The following is a 24,070-nucleotide window of genomic DNA, read 5'->3' as shown; positions in this document are numbered from 1 at the left end:
CCTTTTGTATTTAATTCCGATGAAATTGCTGTGTTTCATCGTCAATAAGAAGGTTAGAATGATACAGTAAACCTGAAGTGAAGCATCTGAATCTATAACTAGTGTCACAGGAATGGTTCAAAACATAGCCAGTAGGAAGAGTCAGTCTTCTTGTACTTAAATCGGCTTTGTGCCTTTTGTATTTATTTCCGATGTAATTTCTGTGTTTTATCGTCAATAAGAAGGTCAGAGCGATACAGTAAGCCTGAAGTGAAGCATCGGAATCTATAACTAATGTCACAGGTATGGTTCAAAACATAGACAGTAGGAAGAGTCGGTCTTCTTGTACTTAAGTCGGCATTGTGCCTTTCGTATTTAATTCCGATGCAATTTCTGTGTTTCATCGTTAATAAGAAGGTCCAAGTGTTACAGTAAACCTGAAGTGAGACATCGGAATTAATAACTAGTGTCACAGGAATGGTTCAAAACATAGACAGTAAGAAGAGTCAGTCTTCTTGTCCTTAAGTCGGCATTGTACCTTTTCTATTTAATTACAATGCAATTTCTGTGTTTCATCGTCAATAAGAGCGTCATAGGTATACAGTAAAACCGAAGTGAAGCATTGGAATCAATAAGTGGTGTCACAGGAATGGTTAAAAACATAGTCAGTAAGAAGAGTCAGCCTTCTTGTACTTAAGTCGGCATTGTGCCTTTCGTATTCAATTCCGACGCAATTTCGGTGTTTCATCGTCAATAAGAAGGTCCAAGGGATACAGTAATCCTCAAGTGAAGTATCGGAATCTATAACTAATAACACAGGATCGGTTCAATACATAGACAGTAAGAAGATTCAGTCTACTTGTACTTAAGTCGGCATTGCGCCTTTTCTATTTAATTCCGATGCAATTTCTGTGTTTCATTATCAATGAGAAGGTCAGAGGGATACAGTAAACCTGAAGTGAAGCATCGGAATCTATAACTAGTGTCACAGGAATGGTTCAAAACATAGACAGTAGGAGGAGTCAGTCTTCTTGTACTTAAGTAGGCATTGTGCCTTTTCTATTTAATTCCGATGCAATTTCTGTGTTTTATCGTCCATAAGAAGGTCAGAGCGATACAGTAAACCTGAAGTGAAGCATTGGAATCTATAACTAGTGTCACAGGGATGGTTCAAATCATAGACAGTAGGAAGAGTCCGTCTTCTTGTACTTAAGTCGGCATTGTGCCATTTGTATTTAATTCCGACGCAATTTCTGTGTTTCATCGTCAATAAGACGGTCAGATGGATACAGTAATCATGAAGTGAAATATCAGTATCTATAACTAGTGTCACAGGAATGGTTCAAAACATAGACAGTAAGAAGAGTCAGTCTACATGTACTTAAGTCGGCATTGTGCCTTTCGTATTTAATTCCGATGCAATTTCTGTGTTTCATCGTCATTAAGATGGTCCAAGGCCTACAGTACACCTGAAGTGAAGCATCGGAATCTATAACTAGTGTCACAGGAATGGTCCAAGTCATAGGCAGTAAGAAGAGTCAGTCTCCTTTACTTAAGTCTGCTTTGTGCATTTTCTATTTAATTACGATGCAATTTGTGTCTTTCATTGTCAATAAGATGGTCAGAGGGATACAGTAAACCTGAAGTGAAGCATCGGAATCTATAACTAGTGGCACAGGAATGGTTCAAAACATAGACAGTAGTATGAGTCAGTCTTCTTGTACTTAAGTCGGCATTGTCCCTTTTCTATTTAATTCCGATGCAATTTCTGTGTTTCATCGTCAATAAGAGGGTCAGAGGTATGCAGTAAACCTGAAGTGAAGTATCGGAATCTATAACTAGTGTCACAGGAATGGTTCAAATCGTAGACAGTGGGAAGAGTCAGTCTTCTTGTACTTAAGTCGGCATTGTCCCTTTTCTATTTAATTCCGGTGCAATTTCTGTGTTTCATCATCAATAAGAACGTCAGAGGGATACAGTATACCTGAAGTGAAGCATCGGAGTCTATAACTAGTGTCACATGAATGGTTCAAAGCATAGTCAGTAGGAAGAGTCTGTCTTCTTGTACTTAAGTCGGCATTGTGCCTTTTCTATTTAATTACGATGCAATATCTGTGTTTCATCGTCAATAAGAAGGTCAGAGGGATACAGTAAACCTGAAGTGAAGCATCGGAATCTATAACTAGTGTCACAGGAATGGTTCAAAACATAAACAGTAGGATAAGTGAGGCTTCTTGTGCTTAAGTCGGCATTGTGAATTTTCTATTTAATTCCGAAGCAATTTCTGTGTTTCATCATCAATACGTAGGTCCAAGGGATACAGTAAACCTGAAGTGAGGCATCGGAATCCATAGCTAGTCTCGCAGGAATGGTTCAAAACATAGTCAGTAAGAAGAGTCAGTCTTCATGTACATAAGTCGGCAATGTGCCTTTTGTATTTAATTCCGTCGCAATTTCTGTGTTTCATCGTCAATAAGAAGGTCAGAGGGATACAGTAAACCTGAAGTGAAGCGTCGGAATCTATAGCTGGTGTCACAGGAATGGTTCAAAACATAGACAGTAGGAAGAGTCAGTCTTCTTGTACTTGAGTCGGCATTGTGCCTTTTGTATTTAATTCCGATGAAATTGCTGTGTTTCATCGTCAATAAGAAGGTTAGAGGGATACAGTAAACCTAAAGTGAAGCATCTGAATCTATAACTAGTGTCACAGGAATGGTTCAAAACATAGCCAGTAAGAAGAGTCAGTCTTCATGTACTTAAGTCGGCATTGTGCCTTTTCTATATAATCCGATGCAATTTCTGTGTTTCATCGTCAATAAGAATGTCAGAGGGATACAGTAAACCTGAAGTGAAGCATCGGAATCTATAACTAGTGACACAGGAATGGTTCAAAACACAGACAGTAGGAAGAGTCAGTCTTCTTGTACTTGAGTCGGCATTGAGCCTTTTGTATTTAATTCCGATGAAATTGCTGTGTTTCATCGTCAATAAGAAGGTTAGAGGGATACAGTAAACCTGAAGTGAAGCATCTGAATCTATAACTAGTGTCACAGGAATGGTTCAAAGCATAGCCAGTAGGAAGAGTCAGTCTTCTTGTACTTAAGTCGGCTTTGTGCCTTTTGTATTTAATTCCTATGTAATTTCTGTGTTTTATCGTCAATAAGAAGGACAGAGGGATACAGTAAAACTGAAGTGAAGCATCGGAATCTATAACTAGTGTCACAGGGATGGTTCAAAACATAGACAGTAAAAAGAGTCGGTCTTCTTGCACTTAAGTCGGCATTGTGCTTTTTGTATTTAATTCCGATGCAATTTCTGTATTTCATCGTCAATAAGAAAGTCCAAGTGATACAGTAAACCTGAAGTGAGACATCGGAATCCGTAACTAGTGTCACAGGTATGGTTCAAAACATAGACAGTAAGAAGAGTCAGTCTTCTTGTACTTAAGACGGCATTGTTCCTTTTCTATTTAATTACAATGCAATTTCTGTGTTTCATCGTCAATAAGGGCGTCAGAGGGATACAGTAAAACCGAAGTGAAGCATTGGAATCAATAAGTGGTGTCACAGGAATGGTTCAAAACATAGTCAGTAAGAAGAGTCAGTCTTCTTGTACTTAAGTCGGCACTGTGCCTTTCGTATTCAATTCCGACGCAATTTCGGTTTTTCATCGTCAATAAGAAGGTCCAAGGGATACAGTAATCCTGAAGTGAAGCATCGGAATCTATAACTAGTGTCACAGGATCGGTTCAATACATAGACAGTAAGAAGAGTCAGTCTTCTTGCACTTAAGTCAGCATTGTGATTTTTCTATTTAATTCCGATGCAATTTCTGTGTTTCATTATCAATAAGTAGGTCAGAGGGATACCGTAAACCTGAAGTGAAGCATCGGAATCTATAACTAGTGTCACAGGTATGGTTCAAAACATAGACAGTAGGATGTGTCAGTCTTTTTGTACTTGAGTCGGCATTGTGCCTTTTGTATTTAATTCCGTTGCAATTTCTGTGTTTTATCGTCAATAAGAAGGTCAGAGGGTCACAGTAAACCTGAAGAGAAGCATCGGAATCTATAACTAGTGTCAAAGGAATGGTTCAAAACATAGACAGTAGGAAGAGCCAGTCGTCTGGTACTTAAGTCGGCATTGTGCCTTTTCTATTTAATTCCGATGCATTTTCTTTGTTTTATCGTCAATAAGAAGGACAGAGGGATACAGTAATCCTGAAGTGAAGCTTCGGAATCTATAACTAGTGTCACAGGGATGGTTCAAAGCATAGACAGTAGGAAGAGTCGGTCTTCTTGTACTTAATTCGGCATTGTGCCTTTCGTATTTAATTCCGATGCAATTTCTGTGTTTCATCGTCATTAAGATGGTCCAAGGCCTACAGTACACCTGAAGTGAAGCATCGGAATCTATAACTAGTGTCACAGGAATGGTCGAAATCATAGGCAGTAAGAAGAGTCAGTCTCCTTTACTTAAGTCTGCTTTGTGCATTTTCTATTTAATTACGATGCAATTTGTGTCTTTCATTGTCAATAAGATGGTCAGAGGGATACAGTAAACCTGAAGTGAAGCATCGGAATCTATAACTAGTGGCACAGGAATGGTTCAAAACATAGACAGTAGTATGAGTCAGTCTTCTTGTACTTAAGTCGGCATTGTCCCTTTTCTATTTAATTCCGATGCAATTTCTGTGTTTCATCGTCAATAAGAGGGTCAGAGGTATGCAGTAAACCTGAAGTGAAGTATCGGAATCTATAACTAGTGTCACAGGAATGGTTCAAATCGTAGACAGTAGGAAGAGTCAGTCTTCTTGTACTTAAGTCGGCATTGTCCCTTTTCTATTTAATTCCGGTGCAATTTCTGTGTTTCATCATCAATAAGAACGTCAGAGGGATACAGTATACCTGAAGTGAAGCATCGGAGTCTATAACTAGTGTCACATGAATGGTTCAAAGCATAGTCAGTAGGAAGAGTCTGTCTTCTTGTACTTAAGTCGGCATTGTGCCTTTTCTATTTAATTACGATGCAATATCTGTGTTTCATCGTCAATAAGAAGGTCAGAGGGATACAGTAAACCTGAAGTGAAGCATCGGAATCTATAACTAGTGTCACAGGAATGGTTCAAAACATAAACAGTAGGATAAGTGAGGCTTCTTGTGCTTAAGTCGGCATTGTGAATTTTCTATTTAATTCCGAAGCAATTTCTGTGTTTCATCATCAATAAGTAGGTCCAAGGGATACAGTAAACCTGAAGTGAGGCATCGGAATCCATAGCTAGTCTCGCAGGAATGGTTCAAAACATAGTCAGTAAGAAGAGTCAGTCTTCATGTACATAAGTCGGCAATGTGCCTTTTGTATTTAATTCCGTCGCAATTTCTGTGTTTCATCGTCAATAAGAAGGTCAGAGGGATACAGTAAACCTGAAGTGAAGCGTCGGAATCTATAGCTGGTGTCACAGGAATGGTTCAAAACATAGACAGTAGGAAGAGTCAGTCTTCTTGTACTTGAGTCGGCATTGTGCCTTTTGTATTTAATTCCGATGAAATTGCTGTGTTTCATCGTCAATAAGAAGGTTAGAGGGATACAGTAAACCTAAAGTGAAGCATCTGAATCTATAACTAGTGTCACAGGAATGGTTCAAAACATAGCCAGTAAGAAGAGTCAGTCTTCATGTACTTAAGTCGGCATTGTGCCTTTTCTATATAATCCGATGCAATTTCTGTGTTTCATCGTCAATAAGAATGTCAGAGGGATACAGTAAACCTGAAGTGAAGCATCGGAATCTATAACTAGTGACACAGGAATGGTTCAAAACACAGACAGTAGGAAGAGTCAGTCTTCTTGTACTTGAGTCGGCATTGAGCCTTTTGTATTTAATTCCGATGAAATTGCTGTGTTTCATCGTCAATAAGAAGGTTAGAGGGATACAGTAAACCTGAAGTGAAGCATCTGAATCTATAACTAGTGTCACAGGAATGGTTCAAAGCATAGCCAGTAGGAAGAGTCAGTCTTCTTGTACTTAAGTCGGCTTTGTGCCTTTTGTATTTAATTCCTATGTAATTTCTGTGTTTTATCGTCAATAAGAAGGACAGAGGGATACAGTAAAACTGAAGTGAAGCATCGGAATCTATAACTAGTGTCACAGGGATGGTTCAAAACATAGACAGTAAAAAGAGTCGGTCTTCTTGCACTTAAGTCGGCATTGTGCTTTTTGTATTTAATTCCGATGCAATTTCTGTATTTCATCGTCAATAAGAAAGTCCAAGTGATACAGTAAACCTGAAGTGAGACATCGGAATCCGTAACTAGTGTCACAGGTATGGTTCAAAACATAGACAGTAAGAAGAGTCAGTCTTCTTGTACTTAAGACGGCATTGTTCCTTTTCTATTTAATTACAATGCAATTTCTGTGTTTCATCGTCAATAAGGGCGTCAGAGGGATACAGTAAAACCGAAGTGAAGCATTGGAATCAATAAGTGGTGTCACAGGAATGGTTCAAAACATAGTCAGTAAGAAGAGTCAGTCTTCTTGTACTTAAGTCGGCACTGTGCCTTTCGTATTCAATTCCGACGCAATTTCGGTTTTTCATCGTCAATAAGAAGGTCCAAGGGATACAGTAATCCTGAAGTGAAGCATCGGAATCTATAACTAGTGTCACAGGATCGGTTCAATACATAGACAGTAAGAAGAGTCAGTCTTCTTGCACTTAAGTCAGCATTGTGATTTTTCTATTTAATTCCGATGCAATTTCTGTGTTTCATTATCAATAAGTAGGTCAGAGGGATACCGTAAACCTGAAGTGAAGCATCGGAATCTATAACTAGTGTCACAGGTATGGTTCAAAACATAGACAGTAGGATGTGTCAGTCTTTTTGTACTTGAGTCGGCATTGTGCCTTTTGTATTTAATTCCGTTGCAATTTCTGTGTTTTATCGTCAATAAGAAGGTCAGAGGGTCACAGTAAACCTGAAGAGAAGCATCGGAATCTATAACTAGTGTCAAAGGAATGGTTCAAAACATAGACAGTAGGAAGAGCCAGTCGTCTGGTACTTAAGTCGGCATTGTGCCTTTTCTATTTAATTCCGATGCATTTTCTTTGTTTTATCGTCAATAAGAAGGACAGAGGGATACAGTAATCCTGAAGTGAAGCTTCGGAATCTATAACTAATGTCACAGGGATGGTTCAAAACATAGACAGTAGGAAGAGTCGGTCTTCTTGTACTTAATTCGGCATTGTGGCTTTTCTATTTACATCCGATGCAATTTCTGTGTTTCATCATCAATAAGAAGGTCAGAGGGATACAGTAAACCTGAAGTGAAGCATCGGAGTCTAAAACTAGTGTCACAGGAATGGTTCAAAACATAGCCAGTAGGAAGAGTCAGTCTTCTTGTACTTAAGCCGGCATTGTGCCTTTTCTAATAAATTTCGATGCAATTTCTGTGTGTCGTCGTCAATAAGAAGGTCCAAGGGATACAGTAAACCTGAAGTGAAGCATCGGAATCTATAAGTAGTGTCACAGGAATAGTTTAAACATAGATAGTAAGAAGAGTCAGTCTTCTTGTACTTCAGTCTGCATTGTGCCGTTTGTATTTAATTCCGATGCAATTTCTGAGTTACATCGTCAATTCGAAGGTCAGAGGGTAAGAGTAAACCTGAAGAGAAGCATCGGAATCTGTAAGTAGTGTCACAGGGATGGTTTAAATCATAGACAGTAGGAAGAGTCCGTCTTCTGGTACTTAAGTCAGCATCGTGCCTTTTGTATTTAATTCCGATGCAATTCCTGTGTTTCATCGTCAATAAGAAGGTCAGAGGGATACAGTAAACATGATGAGAAATATCAGAATCTATAACAAGTGTCACAGGAATGGTTCAAATCATAGACAGAAAGAAGAGTCAGTCTTCTTGTACTTAAGTCGGCTTTGTGCATTTTCTATTTAATTCCGATGCAGTTTCTGTGTTTCATTGTCAATAGGATGGTCAGAGGGATACAGTTAACCTGAAGGGAAGCATCTGAATCTATAACTAGTGTCACAGGAATGGTTCACAACATAGACAGTAGGAAGAGTCAGTCTTCTTGTACTTGAGTCGGCATTGCGCCTTTTGTATTTAATTCCGTTGCAATTTCTGCGTTTCAATGTCAATAAGAAGGTCAGAGGGTTACAGTAAACCTGAAGAGAAGCATCGGAATCTATAACTAGTGTCACAGGAATAGTTCAAAACATAGACAGTAGGAAGAGGCAGTCTTCATGTACTTAAGTCGGCATTGTGCCTTTCTATTTAATTCCGATGTAATTTCTTTGTTTTATCGTCAATAAGCAGGTCAGAGGGATACAGTAAACCTGAAGTGAAGCTTCGTAATCCACAACTAGTGTCACAGGGATGGATCGAAACATAGTCAGTAGGAAAAGTCAGTTTTCTTGTAGTTAAGTCGGCATTGTGCCTTTTGTATTTAATTCCGATGCAATTTCTGTGTTTCATCGTCAATAAGAGGGTCAGAGGGATACAGTAAACATGAAGTGAAGTATCAGAATCTATAACTAGTGTCACAGGAATGGTTCAAAGCATAGACAGTAAGAAGGGACAGTCTACTTGTACTCAAGTCGGCATTGTGCCTTTTGTATTTAATTCCGATGCAATTTCTGTGTTTCATCGTCAACAAGAAGGTCCAAGTGATACAGTACACCTGAAGTGAAGCATCGGAATCTACAACTAGTGTCACAGGAATGGTTCAAATCATAGACAGTAAGAAGAGTCAGTCTTCCTTTACTTAAGTCGGCATTGTGCCTTTTCTATTTAATTCCGATGTAATTTCTGTGTTTCATTGTCAATAAGAAGGTCAGAGGGATACAGTAAACCTGATGTGAAGCATCGGAATCTATAACTAGTGTCATAAGAATGGTTCAAAACATAGAGAGTTGGAAGAGTCAGTCTTCTTGTACTTGAGTCGGCATTGTGCCTATTGTATTTAATTCCGATGCAATTTCTGTGTTTCATCGTCAACAAGAAGGTCAGAGAATTACAGTAAACCTGAAGAGAAGCATCGGAATCTATAACTAGTGTCACAGGAATGGTTCAAAACATAGACAGTAAGAATCGTCAATCTTCTTGTACTTAAGTCGACATTGTGCCTTTTCTATTTAATTCCGATGCAATTTCTGTGTTTTAACGTCAATAAGAAGGTCAGAGAGATACAGTAAACCTGAAGTGAAGCATCGTACTCTATAACTAGTGTCACAGGTTCGGTTCAAGACATGGGCAGTAGGAAGAGTCAGTCTTTTTGTACTTAACTCGGCATTGTGCCTTTTATATTTAATTCCGATGCAATTTCTGTGTTTCATCGTGAATAAGAAGGTCAGAGGGATACAGTACACCTGAAGTGAAGCATCGGAATCGATAACTAGTGTCACAGGACCGGTTCAAATCATAGACGGTAAGAAGAGTCAGTCTTCTTGTACTTAAGTCGGCATTGTGCTTTTTCTATTCAATTCCGATGCAATTTCTGTGTTTCATCGTCAATAAGAACGTCAGAGGGATACTGTAAACCTGAAGTGAAGTATTGGAATCAATAAGTGGTGTCACAGGAATGGTTCAAAACATAGTCAGTAAGAAGAGTCAGTCTGCAAGCACATTAGTCGGCATTGTGCCTTTTCTATGTAATTCCGATGCAATTTCTGTGATTCATCGTCAATAAGAAGATCCAAGGGATACAGTAAACCTGAAGTGAAGCATCGGAATCTATAACTAGTGTCACAGGAATGGTTGAAAACATAGACAATAGGAAGGGTCAGTCTTCTTGTACTTAAGTCGGCATTGTGCCTTTTCTATTAAATTCCGATGCAATTTCTGTGTGTCGTCGTCAATAAGAAGGTCCAAGGGATACAGTAAACCCGAAGTGAAGCATCGGAATCTATAACTAGTGTCACAGGAATGTTTCAAAACATAGACAGCAAGAAGAGTCAGTCCTCTTGTACTTAAGTAGGCATTGTGCTATTTGTATCTAATTCCGATGCAATTTCTGTGTTTCATCGTCAATAAGAAATTCAGAGGGATATAGGAAACCTGAAGTGAAGCATCGGAATCTATAACTAGTGTCACAGGAATGGTTGAAAACATAGACAATAGGAAGGGTCAGTCTTCTTGTACTTAAGTTGGCATTGTGCCTTTTCTATTAAATTCCGATGCAATTTCTGTGTGTCGTCGTCACTAAGAAGGTCCAAGGGATACAGTAAACCTGAAGTGAAGCATCGGAATCTATAACTAGTGTCACAGGAATGTTTCAAAACATAGATAGTAAGAAGAGTCAGTCCTCTTGTACTTAAGTAGGCATTGTGCTTATTGTATCTAATTCCGATGCAATTTCTGTGTTTCATCGTCAATAAGAAGTTCAGAGGGATATAGTAAACCTGAAGTGAAGCATCGGAATGTATAACTAGAGTCACAGGAATGGTTCAATACATAGACAGTAGGAAGAGTCAGTCTACTTGTACTTAAGTCTCTATTGTGAATTTTTTATTTAATTCCGATGCAATTTCTGTGTTTCGTCGTCAATAAGAAGGTCCAAGGGATACAGTAAATCTGAAGTGAAGCATCGGAATCTATAACTAGTGTCGCAGGAGTGGTTCAAAACATAGACAGTAAGAATAGTCAGTCTATTTGTACTTAAGTCAGCATTGTGCCTTTTTACTTAATTCCGATGCAATTTCTGTGTTTCATCGTCGATAAGAAGGTCCAAGGGATACAGTAAACCTAAAGTGAAGCATCGGAATCTATAACTAGTGTCACAGGAATAGTTTAAACATAGATAGTAAGAAGAGTCAGTCTTCTTGTACTTCAGTCTGCATTGTGCCTTTTGTATTTAATTCCGATGCAATTTCTGTGTTACATCGTCAATAAGAAGGTCCAAGGGATACAGTAAACCTGAAGTGAAGAATCGGAATCTATAACTAGTGTCACAGGAATGGTTCAAACACAGACAGTAAGAAGAGTCAGACTTCTTGTACTTAAGTCGGCATTGTGCATTTTATGTTTAATTCCGATGCAATTTCTGTGTTTCATCGTCAATAAGAACGTCAGAGGGATACAGTAAACCTGAAGTGAAGCATCGTAATCTATAACTAGTGTCACAGGGATGGTTCAAAACATAGACAGTAGGAAGAGTCGGTCTTCTTGTACTTACGTCGGCATTGTGCCTTTTCTATTTAATTACGATGCAATTTCTGTGTTTCATCGTCAATAAGAACGTCAGAGGGATACATTAAAACCGAAGTGAACCATTGGAATCAATAAGTGGTGTCACAGGAATGGTTCAAAACATAGTCAGTAAGAAGAGTCCGTCTTATTGTACTTAAATCGGCATTGTGCCTTTCGTATTCAATTCCAACGCAATTTCGGTGTTTCATCGTCAATAAGAAGGTCCAAGGGATACAGTAACCCTGAAGTGAAGCATCGGAATCTATAACTAGTGTCACAGGAATAGTTTAAACATAGATAGTAAGAGGAGTCAGTCTTCTTGTACTTCAGTCTGCATTGTGCCTTTTTTATTTAATTCCGATGCAATTTCTGTGTTTCGTCGTCAATAAGAAGGTCCAAGGGATACAGTAAATCTGAAGTGAAGCATCGTAATCTATAACTAGTGTCACAGGATCGGTTCAAATTATAGACAGTAAGAAGAGTCAGTCTTCTTGTACTTAAGTCGGCATTGTGCCTTAAGTATTTAATTCCGATGCAATTTCTGAGATTCATCGTCAATAATAATGTCAGCGGGATACAGTAAGCCTGAAGTGAAGCATCGGAATTTATAACTAGTGTCACAGTAATGGTTAAAAGATAGACAGTAAGAAGAGACAGTCTTCTTGTACTTATGTCGGCATTGTGCCTTTTGTATTTGATTCCGATGCAATTTCTGTGTTTCATCGTCAATAAGACGGTCCAAGGGATACAGTAAACATATAGTGAAGCATCGGAATCTAAAACTGGTCTCACTGGAAATGTTCACAACATAGTCAGTAAGAAGAGTCAGTCTTCTTGTACTTAAGTCTGTATTGTGCCTTTTGTATATAATTCCGATTCAATTTCTGTGTTTCGTCGTCAATACGAAGGTCCAAGGGATACAGTAAATCTGAATTGAATTATCGGAATCTATAACTAGTGTCGCAGGAATGGTTCATAGCATAGACAGTAAGAAGAGTCAGTCTATTTGTACTTAAATCAGCATTGTGCCTTTTTATTTAATTCCGATGCAATTTCTGTGTTTCATCGTCGATAAGAAGGTCCGAGGGGTACAGTATACCTGAAGTGAAGCATCGGAATCTATAACTAGTGTCACAGGAACGGTTCAAACATAGACAGTAAGAAGAGTCAGTCTTCTTGTACTTAAGTCGGCATTGTGCCTTTTATGTTTAATTCCGATGCTATTTCTGAGTTTCATCGTCAATAAGAAGGTCAGAGGGATACAGTAAACCTGAAGTGAAGCATCGGAATCTATAACTAGTGTCACAGGAATGGTTCAAAACATAGACAGTGTGATGAGTCAGTCTACAAGTACATAAGTCGGCATTGTGCCTTTTCCATTTAATTCCGATGCAATTTCTGTGATTCATCGTCAATAAGAAGATACAAGGGATACAGTAAACCTGACGTGAAGCATCGGAATCTATAACTAATGTCACAGGAATGGTTGAAAACATAGACAATAGAAAGGGTCAGTCTTCTTGTACTTAAGTCGGCATTGTCTATTTTGTATTTAATTTCGATGCAATTTCTGTGTTTTAACGTCAATAAGAAGGCCAGAGGGATACAGTAAACCTGAAGTGAAGCATCGGAACATATAACTAGTGTCACAGGGATGGTACAAAACATAGACCGTAGGAATAGTCGGTCTTCTTGTACTTAAGTCGGCATTGTGCCTTTTGTATTTAATTCCGATGCAATTTCTGTGTTTCATCGTCAATAAGAAGGTCCAAGTGATACAGTATACCTGAAGTGAGACATCGGAATTTATAACTGGTGTCACAGGAATGGTTCAAAACATAGACAGTAGGAAGAGTCAGTCTTCTTGTACTTAAGTCGGCATTGTGCCTTTTCTATTTAATTACGATGCAAATTCTGTGTTTCATCGTCAATAAGAACGTCAGAGGGATACAGTAAAATCGAAGTGAAGCATTGGAATCAATAAGTGGTGTCACAGGAATGGTTCAAATCATAGTCAGTAAGAAGAGTCAGTCTTCTTGTACTTAAGTCCGCATTGTGCCTTTCGTATTCAATTCCGACGCAATTTCGGTGTTTCATCGTCAATAAGAAGGTCCAAGGGATACAGTAATCCTGAAGTGAAGCATCGGAATCTATAACTAGTGTCACAGGATCGGTTCAAAACATAGACAGTAAGAAGAGTCGGTCTTCTTGTACTTAAGTCGGCATTGTGAATTTTCTGTTTAATTCCGATGCAATTTCTGTGTTTCATCATCAATAAGAAGGTACAAGTGATACAGTAAACTTGAAGTGAAGCATCGGAATCTAAAACCGGTCTCACAGGAAAGGTTCAAAACATAGAGAGTAAGAAGAGTCAGTCTTCTTGTACTTAAGTCGGCTTTGTGCCTTTAGTATTTAATTCCAATGCAATTTCTGTGCTTCATCGTCAATAAGAAGGCCAGAGGGATACAGTAAACCTGAAGTGAAGCATCGGAATCTATAACTAGTGTCACAGTAATGGTTAAAAAATAGACAGTATGAAGAGATAGTCTTCTTGTACTTAAGTCGGCATTGTGCCTTTTGTATATAATTCCGATGCAATTTCTGTGTTTCATCGTCAATAAGATGGTCAGAAGGATACAGTAAACCTGAAGTGAAGCATCGGAATCGATAACTAGTGTCACAGGAATGGTTCTAAATATAGACAGTAAGAAGAGTCAGTCTATTTGTACTTAAGTCAGCATTGTGCCTTTTGTATTTAATTCCGATGCAATTTCGTGTTTCATCGTCGATAAGATTGTCCAAGGGATACAGTAAACCTGAAGTGAAGCATCGGAATCCATAACTAGTGTCACAGGTATGATTCAAAACATAGACAGTAAGAAGAGTCAGTCCTCTTGTATTTAAGTAGGCATTGTGCTTTTTGTTTCTAGTTCCGATGCAATTTCTGTGTTTCATCGTCAATAAGAAGTTCAGAGGGATATAGTAAACCTGATGTGAAGCATCGGAATCTATAACTAGTGCTACAGGAATGGTTCAAATCATGGACAGTAGGAAGAGTCAGTCTTCTTGTATTTAAGTCGCCATTGTGCCTTTTGTATTTAATTCCGATTCAATTTCTGTGTTTCGTCGTCAATAAGAAGGCCTAAGGGATACAGTAAACCTGAAGTGAAGCATCGGAATCTATAACTAGTGTCACAGGAATGGTTCAAAACATAGACAGTGAGATGAGTCAGTCTTCTTGTACATAAGTCGGCATTGTGCCTTTTGTATTTAATTCCGATGCAATTTCTGTGTTTCATCGTCAATAAGAAGGTCCAAGGGATACAGTAAACCTGAAGTGAAGCATCGGAATCTATAACTAGTGTCACAGGAATGGTTCAAAACATAGACAGTAATAAGAGTCAGTCTTATTGTACTTAAGTCGGCATTGTGCCTTTTCTATTTACTTACGATGCAATTTCTGTGTTTCATCGTCAATAAGAACGTAAGAGGGATACAGTGAAACTGAAGTGAAGCATCGGTATCTAAAACTAGTGTCACAGGAATGGTTTAAAACATAGAGAGTAGGAAGAGTCAGTCTTCTTATACTTAAGTCGTCATTGTCATTTTTTTTTAATTCCGATGCAAATTTCTGTGTTTCATCGACAATAATAAGGTCAGAGGGATACAGTAAGCCTGAAGTGAAGCATCGGAATCTATAACTAGTGTCACAGGAATAATTCAAAACATAGTCAGTAAGAAGAGTCAGTCTTCGTGTACTTAATTCGGCATTGTGCCTTTTTACTTGATTCTGATGCAATTTCTGTATTTCATCGTCAATAAGAAGATCCAAGGGATACAGTAAACCTGAAGTGAAGCATCGGAATCTATAACTAGTGACACAGAAATGGTTCAAATCATAATCAGTAAGAAGAGTCAGTCTTCTTGTACGTAAGTCGGCATTGTGCCTTTTGTATTTAATTCCGATGCAATTTCTGTGTTTTATCGTCAATAAGAAGGTCAGAGGGATACAGTAAACCTGAAGTGAAGCATCGGTATCTATGACTAGTGTCACAGGGATGGTTCAAAACATAGACAGTTGGAAGAGTCGGTCTTCTTGTACTTCAGTCGGCATTGTGCCGTTTGTATTTAATTCCGACGCAATTTCTGTGTATCATCGTCAATAAGAAGGTCCAAGTGATACAGTAAACCTGAAGTGCGACATCAGAATCCATAACTAGTGTCACAGGAATGGTTCAAAACATAGACAGTGAGAAGAGTCAGTCTTCTTGTACTTAAGTCGGCATTGTGCCTTTTCTATTTACTTACGATGCAATTTCTGTGTTTCATCGTCAATAAGAACGTAAGAGGGATACAGTAAAACCGAAGTGAAGCATTGGAATCAATAAGTGGTGTCACAGGAATGGTTCAAATCATAGTCAGTAAGAAGAGTCAGTCTTCTCGTACTTAAGTCGGCATTGTGCCTTTCGTATTCAATTCCAACGCAATTTCGGTGTTTCATCGTCAATAAGAAGGTCCAAGGGATACAGTAATCCAGAAGTGAAGCATCGGAATCTATAACTAGTGTCACAGAAATGTTTCAAAACATTATCAGTAAGAAGAGTCAGTCTTCTTGTATGTAAGTCGACATTGTGCCTTTTGTATTTATTTCCGATGCATTTTCTGTGTTTCATCGTCAATAAGAAGGTCCATGGGATACAGTAACATATAGTGAAGCATCGGAATCTAAAACTGGTCTCACAGGAAATGTTCACAACATAGTCAGTAAGAAGAGTCAGTCTTCATGTACTTAAGTCAGCATTGTGCCTTTTGTATATAATTGCGATGCAATTTCTGTGTTTCATCGTCAATAAGAAGGTCAGAAGGATACAGTAAATCTGAAGTGAAGCATCGGAATCTATAACTAGTGTCACAGTAATGGTTAAAAAATAGACAGTAAGAAGAGACAGTCTTCTTGTACTTAAGTCGGCTTTGTGCATTTTGTATTTCATTCCGATGCAATTTCTGTGTTTCATCGTCAATAAGATGGTCCAAGGAATACAGTAAACATATAGTGAAGCATCAGAATCTAAAACTGGTCTCATAGGAAATGTTCACAACATAGTCAGTAAGAAGAGTCCGTCTTCATGTACTTAAGTCGGCATTGTGCCTTTTGTATATAAATCCGAGGCAATTTCTGTGTTCCATCGTCAATAAGAAGGTCAGAAGGATACAGTAAACCTGAAGTGAAGCATCGGAATCTATAACTAGTGTCACAGGAATGGTTCAAAACATAGACAGTAGGAAGAGTCAGTCTACTTGCACTTAAGTCTGCATTGTGCCTCTTCTATTTAATTCCGATGCAATTTCTGTGTTTCGACGTCAATAAGAAGGTCCAAGGGATACAGTAAACCTGAAGTGAAGCATCGGAATCTATAACTAGTGTCACAGGAAGAGTTATATCATAGACAGTAAGAAGAGTCAGTCTTCTTGTACTTCAGCCGGCATTGTGCCTTTTGTATTTAATTCCGATGCAATTTCTGTGTTTCATCGTTAATAAGAACGTGCAAGGGATACAGTAAACCTGAAGTGAAGCATCGTAATCTATAACTAGTATCACAGGAATGGTTCAAATCATAGACAGTAAGATGAGTCAGTCTTCTTGTACTTAAGTCGGCATTGTGCCTTTTGAATTTAATTCCGATGCAATTTCTGTGTTTCATCGTCAATAAGAACTTCAGAGGGATACAGTATACCTGAAGTGAAGCATCGGAATCTATAACTAGTGTCACAGGAATGGTTTAAAACATAGACAGTAGGAAGAGTCTGTCTTCTTGTACTTGATCGGCATTGTGCCTTTTGTATTTAATTCCGATGCAATTTCTGTGTTTCATCGTCAATAAGAAGGTTAGAGGGACACAGTAAACCTAAAGTGAAGCATCGGAAACTATTACTAGTGGCACAGGAATGGTTCAAAACATAGCCAGTAGGAAGAGTCAGGCTTCTTGTACTTAAGTCGGTATTGTGCCTTTTGTATTTAATTCCGATGCAATTTCTGTGATTCATCGTCAATAAGAAGGTCCAAGGGATTCAGTAAACCTGAAGTGAGGCATCGGAAACTATAGCTAGTGTCACAGGAATGGCTCAAAACATAGTCAGTAAGGAGAGTCAGTCTTCTTGTACTTAAGTCGGCATTGTGCCTTTTGTATTTAATTCCAATGAAATTTCTGTGTTCCATCGTCAATAAGAAGGTCAGACGGATACAGTAAACCTGAAGTGAAGCATCGGAATGTATAACTAGTGTCACAGGAATGGTTCAAAACATAGACAGTAGGAAGAGGTGGTCCTCTTGTACTTGAGTCGGCATTGTGCCTTTTGTGTTTATATTAGATGCAATTTCTGTGTTTCAACGTCAATAAGAAGGTCCAAGGGATACAGTAAACATATAGTGAAGCATCGGAATCATAAACTGGTCACACAGGAAATGTTGAAAACATAGTCAATAAGAAGAGTCAGTCTTCTTGTACTAAAGTCGGCATTGTGCGTTTTCCATTTCATTCCGATGCAATTTCTGTGTTTCATCGTCAATAAGAAGGTCAGAGGGATACAGTAAACCTGAAGTGAAGCATCAGAATCTATAACTAGTGTCACAGGAATGGTTCAATACATAGACAGTAAGAAGAGTAAGTCTACTTGTACTTATGTCGGCATTGTGCCATTTGTATTTAATTCCGATGCAATTTCTGTGTTTCATCGTCAATAAGAAGGTCCAAGGGATTCAGTAAACCTGAAGTGAGGCATCGGAAACTGTAACTAGTGTCACAGGAATGGTTCAAAACATAGTCACTAAGAAGAGTCAGTCTTCTTATATTTAAGTTCGCGTTGTGCCTTTTGTATTTAATTCCGATGCAATTTCTGTGTTTCATCGTCAATAAGAAGGTCAGAGGGATACAGTAAACCTGAAGTGAGGCATCGGAATCTATAAATAGTGTCACAGGAATTGTTCAAACATACACAGTAAGAAGAGTCAGTCTTCTTGTACTTAAGTCGGCATTGTGCCTTTTGTATTCAATTCCGATGTAATTTCTGTGCTTCATCGTCATTAAGAAGGTCCAAGGGATACAGTAAACCTGAAGTGAAGCATCGGAATCTATAACTAGTGTCACAGGAATGGTTCAAGACAAAGACAGTAAGAAGAGACAGTTTTCTTGTACTTCAGCCGGCATTGTGCCTTTTGTATTTAATTCCGATGTACTTTCTGTGTTTCATCGTCAAGAAGAAGGTCAGAGGGATACAGTAAACCTAAAGTGAAGCATCGGAATCTATAACTAGTGTCACAGGAATCGTTCAAAACATAGACAGTAGGAAGACTCAGTCTTCTTGTACTTGAGTCGGCATTCTGCCTTTTGTATTTAATTCCAATGCAATTTCTGTGTTTCATCGTCAATAAGAAGGTCAGAGGGATATAGTAAACCTGAAGTGAAGCATCGGAATCTATAACTAGTGTCACAGGAATGGTTCAAAACATAGACTGTAAGAAGAGTCAGTCTTCTAGTACTTAAGTCAGCATTGTGCCTTTTCTATTCAATTCCGATGTAATTTCTGTGATTCATCGTCAATAAGAAGGTCAGAGGGATACAGTAAACCTGAAGTAAAGCATCGGAATCTATAACTAGTGTCACAGGAATTGTTCAAAACATAGACAGTAGGAAGAGTCAGTCTTCTTGTACTTGAGTCGGCATTGTGCCTTTTGTATTTAATTAAAATGCAATTTCTGTGTTTCATCGTCATTAAGAAGGTCAGAGGGATACAGTAAACCTGAAGTGAAGCATCGGAATCTGTAACTAGTGTCACAGGAATGGTTCAAAACATAGAGAGTAGGGAGAGCCAGTCTTCTTGTACTTAAGTCGTCATTGTGCCTTTTGTATTTAATTCCGATGCAATATCTGTGTTTCATCGTCAATAAGGAGGTCAGAGGGATACGGTAAGCCTGAAGTGAAGCATCGGAATCTATAACTAGTGTCACAGGAATGGTTCAAAACATAGTCAGTAAGAAGAGTCAGTCTTCTTGTACATAATTCGGCATTGTGCCTTTTTATTTAATTCCGATGCAATTTCTGTGTTTCATTGTCAATATGAAGGTCCAAGGGATACAGTAAACCTGAAGTGAAGCATCGGAATCTATAACTAGTGTCACAGAAATGTTTCAAAACATTATCAGTAAGAGGAGTCAGTCTTCTTGTATTTAAGTCGACATTGTGCCTTTTGTATTTAATGCCGATGCAATTTCTGTGTTTCATCGTCAATAAGAAGGTCCATGGGATACAGTAACATATAGTGAAGCATCGGAATCTAAAACTGGTCTCACAGGAAATGTTCCCAACATAGTCAGTAAGAAGCGTCAGTCTTCATGTACTTAAGTCGGCATTGTGCCTTTTGTATATAATTGCGATGCAATTTCTGTGGTTCATCGTCAATAAGAAGGTCAGAAGGATACAGTAAACCTGAAGTGAAGCATCGGAATCTATAACTAGTGTCACAGTAATGGTTAAAAAATAGACAGTAAGAAGAGACAGTCTTCTTGTACTTAAGTCGGCTTTGTGCATTTTGTATTTCATTCCGTTGCAATTTCTGTGTTTCATCGTCAATAAGAAGGTCCAAGGGATACAGTAAACATATAGTGAAGCATCGGAATCTAAAACTGGTCTTACAGGAAATGTTCACAACATAGTCAGTAAGAAGAGTCCGTCTTCATGTACTTAAGTCGGCATTGTGCCTTTTGTTTATAATTCCGATGCAATTTCTGTGTTTCATCGTCAATAAGAAGGTCAGAAGGATACAGTAAACCTGAAGTGAAGCATCGGAATCTATAACTAGTGTCACAGGAATGGTTCAAAACATAGACAGTAGGAAGAGTCAGTCTACTTGTACTTAAGTCTGCATTGTGCCTCTTCTATTTAATTCCGATGCAATTTCTGTGTTTCGACGTCAATAAGAAGGTCCAAGGGATACAGTAAACCTGAAGTGAAGCATCGGAATCTATAACTAGTGTCACAGGAAGAGTTGAAACATAGACAGTAAGAAGAGTCAGTCTTCTTGTACTTCAGCCGGCATTGAGCCTTTTGTATTTAATTCCGATGCAATTTCTGTGTTTCATCGTTAATAAGAACGTGCAAGGGATACAGTAAACCTGAAGTGAAGCATCGTAATCTATAACTAGAATCACAGGAATGGTTCAAATCATAGACAGTAAGAAGAGTCAGTCTTCTTGTACTTATGTCGGCATTGTGCCTTTTGTATTTAATTCCGATGCAATTTCTGTGTTTCATCGTCAATAAGAACTTCAGAGGGATACAGTATACCTGAAGTGAAGCATCGGAATCTATAACTAGTGTCACAGGAATGGTTTAAAACATAGACAGTAGGAAGAGTCTGTCTTCTTGTACTTGATCGGCATTGTGCCTTTTGTATTTAATTCCGATGCAATTTCTGTGTTTCATCGTCAATAAGAAGGTTAGAGGGACACAGTAAACCTAAAGTGAAGCATCGGAAACTATTACTAGTGGCACAGGAATGGTTCAAAACATAGCCAGTAGGAAGAGTCAGGCTTCTTGTACTTAAGTCGGTATTGTGCCTTTTGTATTTAATTCCGATGCAATTTCTGTGATTCATCGTCAATAAGAAGGTCCAAGGGATTCAGTAAACCTGAAGTGAGGCATCGGAAACTATAGCTAGTGTCACAGGAATGGCTCAAAACATAGTCAGTAAGGAGAGTCAGTCTTCTTGTACTTAAGTCGGCATTGTGCCTTTTGTATTTAATTCCAATGAAATTTCTGTGTTCCATCGTCAATAAGAAGGTCAGACGGATACAGTAAACCTGAAGTGAAGCATCGGAATGTATAACTAGTGTCACAGGAATGGTTCAAAACATAGACAGTAGGAAGAGGTGGTCCTCTTGTACTTGAGTCGGCATTGTGCCTTTTGTGTTTATATTAGATGCAATTTCTGTGTTTCAACGTCAATAAGAAGGTCCAAGGGATACAGTAAACATATAGTGAAGCATCGGAATCATAAACTGGTCACACAGGAAATGTTGAAAACATAGTCAATAAGAAGAGTCAGTCTTCTTGTACTAAAGTCGGCATTGTGCGTTTTCCATTTCATTCCGATGCAATTTCTGTGTTTCATCGTCAATAAGAAGGTCAGAGGGATACAGTAAACCTGAAGTGAAGCATCAGAATCTATAACTAGTGTCACAGGAATGGTTCAATACATAGACAGTAAGAAGAGTAAGTCTACTTGTACTTATGTCGGCATTGTGCCATTTGTATTTAATTCCGATGCAATTTCTGTATTTCATCGTCAATAAGAAGGTCCAAGGGATTCAGTAAACCTGAAGTGAGGCATCGGAAACTATAACTAGTGTCACAGGAATGGTTCAAAACATAGTCACTAAGAAGAGTCAGTCTTCTTATATTTAAGTTCGCGTTGTGCCTTTTGTATTTAATTCCGATGCAATTTCTGTGTTTCATCGTCAATAAGAAGGTCAGAGGGATACAGTAAACCTGAAGTGAGGCATCGGAATCTATAAATAGTGTCACAGGAATTGTTCAAACATACACAGTAAGAAGAGTCAGTCTTCTTGTACTTAAGTCGGCATTGTGCCTTTTGTATTCAATTCCGATGTAATTTCTGTGCTTCATCGTCATTAAGAAGGTCCAAGGGATACAGTAAACCTGAAGTGAAGCATCGGAATCTATAACTAGTGTCACAGGAATGGTTCAAGACAAAGACAGTAAGAAGAGACAGTTTTCTTGTACTTCAGCCGGCATTGTGCCTTTTGTATTTAATTCCGATGTACTTTCTGTGTTTCATCGTCAAGAAGAAGGTCAGAGGGATACAGTAAACCTAAAGTGAAGCATCGGAATCTATAACTAGTGTCACAGGAATCGTTCAAAACATAGACAGTAGGAAGAGTCAGTCTTCTTGTACTTGAGTCGGCATTCTGCCTTTTGTATTTAATTCCAATGCAATTTCTGTGTTTCATCGTCAATAAGAAGGTCAGAGGGATATAGTAAACCTGAAGTGAAGCATCGGAATCTATAACTAGTGTCACAGGAATGGTTCAAAACATAGACTGTAAGAAGAGTCAGTCTTCTAGTACTTAAGTCAGCATTGTGCCTTTTCTATTCAATTCCGATGTAATTTCTGTGATTCATCGTCAATAAGAAGGTCAGAGGGATACAGTAAACCTGAAGTAAAGCATCGGAATCTATAACTAGTGTCACAGGAATTGTTCAAAACATAGACAGTAGGAAGAGTCAGTCTTCTTGTACTTGAGTCGGCATTGTGCCTTTTGTATTTAATTAAAATGCAATTTCTGTGTTTCATCGTCATTAAGAAGGTCAGAGGGATACAGTAAACCTGAAGTGAAGCATCGGAATCTGTAACTAGTGTCACAGGAATGGTTCAAAACATAGAGAGTAGGGAGAGCCAGTCTTCTTGTACTTAAGTCGTCATTGTGCCTTTTGTATTTAATTCCGATGCAATATCTGTGTTTCATCGTCAATAAGGAGGTCAGAGGGATACGGTAAGCCTGAAGTGAAGCATCGGAATCTATAACTAGTGTCACAGGAATGGTTCAAAACATAGTCAGTAAGAAGAGTCAGTCTTCTTGTACATAATTCGGCATTGTGCCTTTTTATTTAATTCCGATGCAATTTCTGTGTTTCATTGTCAATATGAAGGTCCAAGGGATACAGTAAACCTGAAGTGAAGCATCGGAATCTATAACTAGTGTCACAGAAATGTTTCAAAACATTATCAGTAAGAGGAGTCAGTCTTCTTGTATTTAAGTCGACATTGTGCCTTTTGTATTTAATGCCGATGCAATTTCTGTGTTTCATCGTCAATAAGAAGGTCCATGGGATACAGTAACATATAGTGAAGCATAGGAATCTAAAACTGGTCTCACAGGAAATGTTCCCAACATAGTCAGTAAGAAGCGTCAGTCTTCATGTACTTAAGTCGGCATTGTGCCTTTTGTATATAATTGCGATGCAATTTCTGTGGTTCATCGTCAATAAGAAGGTCAGAAGGATACAGTAAACCTGAAGTGAAGCATCGGAATCTATAACTAGTGTCACAGTAATGGTTAAAAAATAGACAGTAAGAAGAGACAGTCTTCTTGTACTTAAGTCGGCTTTGTGCATTTTGTATTTCATTCCGTTGCAATTTCTGTGTTTCATCGTCAATAAGAAGGTCCAAGGGATACAGTAAACATATAGTGAAGCATCGGAATCTAAAACTGGTCTTACAGGAAATGTTCACAACATAGTCAGTAAGAAGAGTCCGTCTTCATGTACTTAAGTCGGCATTGTGCCTTTTGTTTATAATTCCGATGCAATTTCTGTGTTTCATCGTCAATAAGAAGGTCAGAAGGATACAGTAAACCTGAAGTGAAGCATCGGAATCTATAACTAGTGTCACAGGAATGGTTCAAAACATAGACAGTAGGAAGAGTCAGTCTACTTGTACTTAAGTCTGCATTGTGCCTCTTCTATTTAATTCCGATGCAATTTCTGTGTTTCGACGTCAATAAGAAGGTCCAAGGGATACAGTAAACCTGAAGTGAAGCATCGGAATCTATAACTAGTGTCACAGGAAGAGTTGAAACATAGACAGTAAGAAGAGTCAGTCTTCTTGTACTTCAGCCGGCATTGTGCCTTTTGTATTTAATTCCGATGCAATTTCTGTGTTTCATCGTTAATAAGAACGTGCAAGGGATACAGTAAACCTGAAGTGAAGCATCGTAATCTATTACTAGAATCACAGGAATGGTTCAAATCATAGACAGTAAGAAGAGTCAGTCTTCTTGTACTTATGTCGGCATTGTGCCTTTTGTATTTAATTCCGATG

The sequence above is a fragment of the Schistocerca americana genome, chromosome 4 (genome assembly GCF_021461395.2).
Source record: "Schistocerca americana isolate TAMUIC-IGC-003095 chromosome 4, iqSchAmer2.1, whole genome shotgun sequence".
NCBI lineage: Eukaryota > Metazoa > Arthropoda > Insecta > Orthoptera > Acrididae > Schistocerca > Schistocerca americana.
Note: the sequence above shows the minus strand (reverse complement) of the source record.